We start from the raw sequence: 11,032 nt of genomic DNA, 5'->3' as shown, positions 1-11,032 counted from the left end.
TCCATTCCATTCCATAATGTACCATTCCACTCCGTTCTTCTCGGGTGGATTCCATTCCATTCTATTCCGTTCTGTTCCGTTCCGTTCCGTTCCATTCAATTCCATTCCATTCCATTCCATTCCATTCTATTCAATTCCGTTCCATTCCATTACATTCCCTTCCATTCCATTCCATTCGATTCTGTTCAACTCAGATAGATTCCATTCCATTCCATTTCATTCCATTCCATTCCATTGCATTCCATTCCATTCCATTCCACTCCATTCCATTCCATTCCATTCTACTCGGGTAGATTCAATTCCATTCCGTTCGGTTCCGTTCCATTCCATTCCATTCCATTCCATTCCATTCCGTTCCATTCCATTCCGTTCTTCTCTTGTGGATTCCATTCCATTCCATTCCATTCCATTCCATTCCGTTCCATTCCGTTCTTCTCAGGTGGATTAAATTCCATTCCATTCCATTCCATTCTGTTCTACTTGGGTAGATTCCAATCTATTCCATTCCATTCTATTCCATTCCATTATATTCCATTCTGTTCTGCTCCGTTCCATTCCCTTCCATTAAATTCCGTTCTTCTTGGGTGGATTCCATTCCATTCCGTTACGTTCCATTCCATTCCATTTCGTTCTACTCTGGTTTTTCCGTTCCATTCCGTTCCACTCCGTTCCGTTCTTCTCAGGTGGATTCCATTTCATTGGGTTCCTTTCCGTTCTGTTCCATTCTGTTCCGTACCATTCCGTTACGTTCCATTCCATTCCATTCTACTCCGGTAGATTCCATACCATGCCATTCCATTCCATTTCGTTCTACTCGGTTAGATTCCATTCCATTCCATTCCATTTCATTCCATTCCATTCTGTTCCGTTCCTTTCCGTTCCATTCCATTCCATTCCATTCCATTCTGTTCAACCCGGGTAGGTTCCATACCCTTCCATTCCTTTGCCTTCCATTCCATTCCATTCCGTTCTACTCGGGTAGATTCCATTCCATTCCATTCCATTCCATTCCATTCCATTCCATTCCATTCCATTCCATTCCATAACATACAATTCCATTCCGTTCTTCTCGGGTGGATTCCATTCCATTCCATTCCGTTCCATTCTATCCCATTCCGTTCCATTCCATTCCATTCCGTTCCTTTCCATTCCATTCGATACAGTTCAACTCAGGTAGATTCCATACCATTCCATTCCATTCCGTTCTACTAGGGTAGATTCCATACCATTCCATTCCATTCTATTCCGTTCTAGTCGGGTAGATTCCATTCGATTCCATTCCATTCCATTCCAATCTATTCCTTTCCGTTCCATTCCATTCCATTCCTTTCCATTCCATTCAATTCGATTCTGTTCAACCCGGGTAGATTCCATACCATTCCATTCGTTTGCATTCCATTCCATTCCATTCCATTCCGTTCTACTCGGGTAGATTCCTTTCCATTCCATTCCATTCTATTCCATTCTGTTCCATTCCATTCCATTCCATTCCATTCCATTCCATTTCATTCCATTCCATTCCATTCCTTTCTACTCGGGAAGATTCCATTCCATTGCATTCCATTCCATTGAAGTACATTCCGTTCCGTTCCGTTCCATTCCGTTCCGTTCCGTCCCATTCCGTTCCGTTTTTCTCTGGTGGATTCCATTCCATTGCGTTCCATTCCATTCCATTCCGTTCTCTTCCGTACCTTTCCGTTCCATTCCATTCCATTCCATTCCTTTCCGTTCTACTCGGATAGATACCATTCCATTGCATTCCATTCCATTCCATTCTATTCCATACCATTCCATTCCATTCCATTCTATTGCATTCCATTCCGTTCTAGTCGGGTAAATTCCATCCCGTTCCATTCCTTTCCATTCCGTTCTACTCGGGTAGATTCCATTCCATTCCATTCCATTCCATTCCATTCGATTTTGTTCAACTCAGATAGATTCCATTCCATTCCATTCCATTCCATTCCATTCCATTCCATTCCATTCCATTCCATTCCATTCTATTAGATTCCATTCTGTTCTAATCGTGTAGACTCCACTCCGTTCGGTTCCGTTCCGTTCCGCTCCGTTTCATTCCCTTCCTTTCCATTCGATTCCACTCCGTTCCATTCCATTCCATTCCATTCGATTCTGTTCAAACCGGGTAGATTCCATACCATTCCATTCCTTTGCATTCCTTTCCATTTCATTCCATTCCATTCCATTCCATTCCATTCCATTCCATTCCATTCCATTCCATTCCATTCTACTCGGGTAGATTCCATACCATTCCATTCCATTCCATTCCGTTCTAGTCGGGTAGATTCCATTCAATTCCATTCCATTCCATTCCATTCTATTTCTTTCCGTTCCATTGCATTCCATTCCAGTCCATTCCTTTCAATTCGATTCTGTTCAACCCAGGTAGATTCCATACCATTCCATTCCTTTGCATTCCATTCCATTCCATTCCATTCCATTCCATTCCATTCCATTCCATTCCATTCCATTCCATTCCATTCTACTAGGGTAGATTCCATTCCATTCCATTCCATTCTGTTCCATTCCATTCCATTACATTCCATTCCGTTCCGTTCTACTCTGGTAGATTCCATACCATTCCAATTCATTCCTTTCCGTTCTAGTCGGGTAGATTCCATTCCATTCCATTCCATTCCATTCCATTCCATTCTATTCAACTCGGGTAGATTCCATACCATTCCATTCCATTCCATTCCATTCCATTCCATTCCATTCCATTCCATTCCATTCTACTCGGATAGATTCCATTCCATTGCATTCCGTTCCATTCCATTCCATTCTATTCCATACCGTTCCTTTCCATTCCATTTCATTCCATTGCATTCCATTCCGTTCTACTCGGGTATATTCCATACCATTCCATTCCATTCCATTCCGTTCTAGTCGGGTAGATTCCATTTGATTCCCTTCCATTCCATTCCATTCTATTCCTTTCCATTCCATTGCATTCCATTCGATTCCATTCCACTCAATTCGATTCTGTTCATCCCAGGTAGATTCCATACCTTTCCATTCCTTTGCATTCCATTCCATTCCATTCCATTCCATTCCATTCCATTCCATTCCAATCCATTCATTTCCATTCCATTCCGTTCTACTCTGGTAGATTCCATACCATTCCAATCCATTCCTTTCCATTCTAGTCGGGTAGATTCCATTCCATTCCATTCCATTCCATTCTGTTCAACTCGGGTAGATTCCATACCATTCCATTCCATTCCATTCCATTCCATTCAATTCCATTCGTTTCTACTCGGGTAGTTTCCATTCCATTGCATTCCATTCCATTGCGTTCCAAACCGTTCCGTTCCCTTCCATTCCGTTCCTTTCCGTTCCATTCCTTTCCGTTCTTCTCGGTTGGATTCCATTCCATTGCATTCCGTTCCATTCCGATCCGTCCTTCTCGGGTGGATTCCATTCCATTGAGTTCCGTTCCATTCCATTCCATTCCATTCCATTCCATTCCATTCTACTCGGATAGATTCCATTCCATTGCATTCCGTTCCATTCCATTCCATTCTATTCCATACCGTTCCTTTCCATTCCATTGCATTCCATTCCGTTCTACTCATATAAATTCCATACCATTCCATTCCATTCTATTCCATTCTTCTTGGGTAGGTTCCATTCCATTCCATTCCATTCCATTCCATTCCATTCCATTCCGTTCTACTCGGGTAGATTCCATACCATTCCATTCCATTCCATTCCGTTCTAGTCGGGTAGATTCCATTCGATTCCATTCCATTCCATTCCATTCTATTCCTTTCCATTCCATTGCATTCCATTCCATTCAATTCCACTCAATTCGATTCTGTTCAACCCGGGTAGATTCCAAACCATTCCATTCCTTTGCATTCCATTCCATTCCATTCCATTCCGTTCTACTGGGGTAGTTTCCATTCCATTCCATTCCATTCTATTCCATTCTGTTCCATTCCATTCCATTCCATTCCATTCCATTCCATTCCATTCCATTCCATCCCGTTCTACTCTGGTAGATTCCATACCTTTCCAATCCATTCCATTCCGTTCTAGTCGGGTAGATTCCATTCCATTCCATTCCATTCCATTCCATTCCATTCCATTCCTTTCCATTCCATTCTACTCGAGTAGATTCCATTCCATTCCATTCCTTTCCATTCCATTGCATTCCATTCCATTCCGTTCCGTTCCGTTCCATTCCTTTCGATTCCATTCCATTCTACTCGGGCAGATTACATTCAGATCCGTTCCGTTCCATTCCGTTCCGTGCCATTCTTTTCAGGTAGATTCTATTCCCTTCCATTCCATTCCATTCCATTCCATTCCATTCCATTCCTTTCCATTCCATTCCATTCTATTCTACTCGGGTAGATTCCATTACATTCCATTTCATTCTATTCCATTCCATTCCATTGCATTCCAATAAATTCCATTCTACATGTGCACATTCCATTCCATTCCTTTCCACTACATTCCATTGCATTCCATCTCATTCCATTCCGTTCTTCTCATGTAGATTCCATTCCGTTCCGATCCGTTCCATTCCGTTGTAATCGGGTAGATTCCATTCCATTCCATTCCATTGCATTCTTTTCTATTCCATTCCATTCCATTCTATTCCATTCCATTCCATTCCATTCCATTCCATTCCATTCCATTCCATTCCATTCCATTCCGTTGTATTCGTGGAGATTCCATTGAATTCCATTCCATTACATTCCATTCCGTTCCATTCCATTCCATTCCGTTCTAATCGGGTACATTCCATTCTGTTCCATTCCGTTCTACTCGGGTTGATTCCTTTCCATTCCATTCCATTCAATTCCATTCCATTCCATTCCGTTCCATTCCATTCCATTCCATTCCATTTCATTCCATTCCATTCCATTCCATTCCATTCTGTTCTACTCGAGTTCATTCCATTCCATTCCATTCCATTCCATTCCATTCCGTTCTACTGGGGTAGATTCCATTCCATTCCATTCCATTCTATTCCATTCTGTTCCATTCCATTCCATTCCATTCCATTCCATTCCATTCCATTCCATTCCATTCCATTCCATCCCGTTCTACTCTGGTAGATTCCATACCATTCCAATCCATTCCATTCCGTTCTAGTCGGGAAGATTCCATTCCATTCCATTCCATTCCATTTCATTCCATTCCATTCTACTCCAGTAGATTCCATTCCATACCATTCCATTCCATTGCATTCCATTCCATTCCATTCCATTCCGTTCCGTTCCTTTCGATTCAATTCCATTCTACTCCGGTAGATTACATTCAGTTCCGTTCCGTTCCGTTCCGTTCCGTGCCGTTCTCTTCAGGTAGATTATATTGCGTTCCATTCCATTCCATTACATTACATTGCATTCCTTTCCATTCCATTCCATTCTATTCTACTCGGGTAGATTCCATTACATTCCATTTCATTCCATTCCATTCCATTCCATTCCATTGCATTCCAATATATTACATTCTACATGTGCACATTCCATTCCATTCCTCTCCATTCCATTCCATTCCATTCCATTCCATTTCATTCCATTCCGTTCTTCTAATGAAGATTCCATTCCGTTCCGATCCGTTCCATTCCGTTGTACTCGGGTAGATTCCATTCCATTCCATTCCATTGCATTCCATTCCATTCCATTCCATTCCATTCTATTCCATTCCATTCCTTTCCATTCCATTCCGTTGCATTCGTGGAGATTCCATTGAATTCCATTCCACTACATTCCTTTCTAATCGTGTACATTCCATTCCGTTCCGTTCCGTTCTATTCCGTTCCATTCTACTCGGGTAGATTCCATTCCATTCCATTCCATTCCATTCCATTCCATTCCATTCCATTCCATTCCATTCCATTCCATTCCATTCCATTCCGTTCCGTTGTTCTCGGGTCCTTTCCATTCCATTCCGTTCCATTCCATTCCGTTCCGTTCTACTCGGGTAGATTCCATTCCATTCCATTCCATTCCATTCTGTTCCATTTCATTCATTTCCATTCCGTTCCATTCCATTTCATTCCATTCTACTCGGGTAGATTCCATTCCATACCATTCCATTCCATTGCATTCCAATCCATTCCATTCTACTTGGGTACATTCCATTCCATTCCATTCCATTCCATTGCATTCCATTCCGTTCTTCTCCTGTATATTCCATTCCGTTCCCTTCCGTTCCGTTCCGTTCCGTTCAGTCCTACTTTGGTAGATTCCATTCCATACCATTCCATTCCATTATATTCCATTCCATTCCATTCCATTCCGTTCTACTTGGGTAGATTCCATTCCATTCCATTCCATTCCATTCCATTCCATCCCGTTCTACTCTGGTAGATTCCATACCATTCCAATCCATTCCATTCCGTTCTAGTCGGGTAGATTCCATTCCATTCCATTCCATTCCATTCCATTCCATTCCATTCTACTCGAGTAGATTCCATTCCATACCATTCCATTCCATTGCATTCCATTCAATTCCATTCCATTCCATTCCATCCCATTCCATTCCGTTCCGTTCCTTTCGATTCCATTCCATTCTACTCGGGTAGATTACATTCAGTTCCGTTCCGTTCCGTTCCGTTCCGTGCCGTTCTTTTCAGGTAGATTCTATTCCGTTCCATTCCTTTCCGTTACATTACATTCCATTCCTTTCCATTCCATTCCATTCTATTCTACTCGGGTAGATTCCATTACATTCCATTTCATTCCATTCCATTCCATTCCATTCCATTGCATTCCAATATATTACATTCTACATGTGCACATTCCATTCCATTCCTTTCCATTCCATTCCATTCCATTCCATTCCATTCCATTCCATTTCATTCCATTCCGTTCTTCTCATGTAGATTCCATTCCGTTCCGATCCGTTCCATTCCATTGTACTCGGGTAGATTCCATTCCATTCCATTCCTTTGCATTCCATTCCATTCCATTGCATTCCATTCTATTCCATTCCATTCCATTCCATTCCATTCCATTCCATTCCGTTGTATTCGTGGAGATTCCATTGAATTCCATTCCATTCCATTCCGTTCTAATCGGGTACATTCCATTCCGTTCCGTTCCGTTCCGTTCCGTTCCATTCTACTCGGGTAGATTCCATTCCATTCCATTCCATTCCATTCCATTCCATTCCATTCCGTTCTACTCGGGTAGATTCCATTCCATTCCATTCCATTCTGTTCCATTCCATTCCATTCCATTCCATTCCATTCCATTCCATTCCGTTCTACTCTGGTAGATTCCATACCATTCCAATTCATTCCTTTCCGTTCTAGTCGTGTAGATTCCATTCCATTCCATTCCATTCCATTCCATTCCATTCCATTCCATTCTATTCAACTCGGGTAGATTCCATACCATTCCATTCCATTCCATTCCATTCCGTTCTACTCGGGTAGTTTCCATTCCATTGCATTCCATTCCATTGCGTTCCAATCCGTTCCGTTCCGTTCCTTTCCGTTCCGTTCCGTTCCATTCCGTTCCGTTCTTTTCTGTTGGATTCCATTCCATTGCGTTCCGTTCCGTTCCGTTCCGTTCTCTTTGGTACCTTTCTGTTCCATTCCATTCCATTCCATTCCGTTCCATACTACTCGGATAGATTCCATTCCATTGCATTCCGTTCCATTCCATTCCATTCTATTCCATACCGTTCCTTTCCATTCCATTCCATTCCATTGCATTCCATTCCGTTCTACTCGGGTAGGTTCCATTCCATTCCATTCCATTCCATTCCATTCTGTTCCATCCTGTTCCATTCCATTCCATTCCATTCCATTCCATTCCATTCCATTCCATTCCATTCCGTTCTACTCGGGTAGATTCCATACCATTCCATTCCATTCCAATCCGTTCTAGTCGGGTAGATTCCACTTGATTCCATTCCACTCCATTCCATTCTATTCCTTTCCATTCCATTGCATTCCATTCCATTCCATTCCACTCAATTCGATTCTGTTCGTCCCGGTAGATTCCATACCTTTCCATTCCTTTGCATTCCATTCCATTCCATTCCATTCCATTCCATTCCATTCCATTCCATTCCATTCCATTCCATTCCTTTCCATTCCATTCCATTCGGTTCCATTCCATTCCATTCCATTCCGTTCTACTCTGGTAGATTCCATACCATTCCAATCCATTCCTTTCCGTTCTAGTCGGGTAGATTCCATTCCATTGCATTCCATTCCATTCTGTTCAACTCGGGTAGATTCCATACCATTCCATTCCATTCCATTCCATTCGTTTCCACTCGGGTTGTTTCCATTCCATTGCATTCTATTCCATTGCGTTCCAATCCGTTCCGTTCCCTTCCATTCCATTGTGTTCCGTTCCATTCCGTTCCGTTCTTCTCAGGTGGATTCCATTCCATTGCGTTCCGTTCCGTTCCGTTCCGTTCTCTTCCGTGCCTTTCCGTTCCATTCCATTCCATTCCATTACATTAAATTCTACTCGGATAGATTCCATTCCATTGCATTCCGTTCCATTCCATTGCATTCTATTCCATACCGTTCCTTTCCATTCCATTCCATTCCATTGCATTCCATTCTGTTCTACTCGGGTAAATTCCATACCATTCCATTCCATTCTATACCATTCTACACGGTTAGGTTCCATTCCATTCCTTTCCATTCCATTCTGTACCATTCCGTTCCATTCCATTCCATTCCATTCCATTCCATTCCATTCCATTCCGTTCTAGTCGGGTAGATTCCATTCGATTCCACTCCATTCCATTCCATTCAATTCCATTCCATTCCACTCAATTCGATTCTGTTCAACCCGGGTAGATTCCATACCATTCCATTCCTTTGCATTCCATTCCATTCCATTACATTACATTCCATTGCATTCCATTCCGTTCTTCTCCTGTAGATTCCGTTCCGTTCCCTTCCGTTCCGGTCCGTTCCGTTCAGTTCTACTTGGGTAGATTCCATTCCATTCCATTCCATTCCATTATATTCCATTCCATTCCATTCCATTCCTTTCCACTTGGGTAGATTCCATTCCATTCCATTCCATTCCGTTCCATTCCATTCCATTAAATTCCATTCCATTACATTCCATTCCTTTCCATTCCATTGCATTCCAATCCATTCCATTCCATTCCATTCCATTCCATTCCATTCCGTTCCATTCTTCTCGGGTCCATTCCATTCCATTCCATTCCCTTCCGTTCTACTCTGGTAGATTCCATTCCGTTCCGTTCTGTTCCATTCCGTTCCGCTCTACTCGGGTAGATTTCATTCCATTCAACTCCATTCCATGTCACTCAGTTCCGTTCTACTCTGGTAGATTCCATTTCAATCCATTCCAATCCATTCCATTCCATTCCGTTCTACTCGGGTAGATGTCATTGCGTTCCGTTCAGTTCCGTTCCTTTCCGTTCCGTTCCGCTCCGTTCTACTCGGGTAGATTCCATTCCATTCCATTCCATTCCCCTCCATTATATTATGTTCCATTTCATTCCATTCCATTACATTCCGTTCTTCTCTGGTAAATTCCGTTCCGTTCCGTTCCGTTCCCTTCCGTTCCGTTCCATTCCATTCCATTCCATTCCATTCCATTCCATTCCATTCCATTCCATTCTACTCGGTTAGATTCCGTTCCCTTCCGTTCCGTTCCATTTTTATCCATTCCGTTCCGTTCTATTCCGTACTTCTCGGGTAGATTCCACTCCATTCCATTGCATTGCATTCCATTCCATTCCATTACATTACATTACATTTCATTCTGCTCCTGTAGATTCCATTCCATTCCATTTGATTCCATTCTACCCCTGTAGATTCCATTCCATTCCATTCCATTCCATTCCATTCCATTCCATTCCTTTCCGTTCCATTCCATTCCATTCCATTCCATTCCGTTCTACTCGGGTACATTTCATTCCATTCCATTCCATTCCATTCCATTCCATTCCATTCCATTCCATCCCATTCCATTCCATTCCATTCAATGCCATTCCATTCCATTCCGCTCTACTCGAGCAGAATCCATTCTATTCCGTTCCATTCCATTCCATTCCACTCCATTCCATTCCATTCCTTTCCACTCGGATAGATTCCATTCCATTCCATTCTATTCCATTCCATTCCACTTGATTCCCTTCAGTTCTTCTCGTGTAGATTCCATTTCGTTCCGTTCCGTTCCGTTCCATTGTACTCAGGTGGATTCCATTCCATTCCATTCCATTGCCTTCCCTTCCATTCCATTCCATTCCATTCCATTCCGTTCTATTCGTGGAGATTCCATTGCATTCCATTCCTTTACATTCCATTCCGTTCCATTCCATTCCATTCCAATCCATTCCGTTCTACTCGGGTACATTCCATTCCGTTCCATTCCGTTCCGTTCCGTTCCATTCTACTCGAGTAGATTCCATTCCATTCCATTCCGTTCCATTCCATTCCATTCCATTCCATTCCATTCTACTCGAGTTTATTCCATTCCATTCCATTCCATTCCATTCCGTTCCGTTACACTACATTCCATTCCATTCCATTCCATTCAATTCCGTTCTTCTTGGGTCCATTCCATTCCATTCCATTCCATTCCATTCCATTCCATTCCATTCCATTCCGTTGTGTTCTACTCGGGTAGATTCCATTCCATTCCATTCCATTCCATTCCATTCCATTCCTTTCAATTCCTTTGCATTCTATTCCGTTCCGTTCCATTCCATTCCATTCCATTCTTTTCCATTCCATTCGACTCTGTTCAACCCGGATAGATTCCATACCATTCCATTCCATTGTATTCCATTCAATTCCATTCCATTCCGTTCTACTCGCGTAGGTTCCATTCCATTCCATTCCATGCGATTCACATCCATTCCATTCTATTCCATTCCATTCCATAATGTACCATTCCACTCCGTTCTTCTCGGGTGGATTCCATTCCATTCCGTTCCGTTCCATTCCGTTCCTTTCCATTCAATTCCATTCCATTCCATTCCATTCCATTCTATTCCATTCCGTTCCAATCCATTACATTCCCTTCCATGCCATTCCATTCGA

This window comes from Gorilla gorilla, chromosome Y, assembly GCF_029281585.2.
Source record: "Gorilla gorilla gorilla isolate KB3781 chromosome Y, NHGRI_mGorGor1-v2.1_pri, whole genome shotgun sequence".
In the NCBI taxonomy this organism is placed as follows: Eukaryota; Metazoa; Chordata; class Mammalia; order Primates; family Hominidae; genus Gorilla; species Gorilla gorilla.
This window is presented reverse-complemented; position numbering follows the sequence as displayed.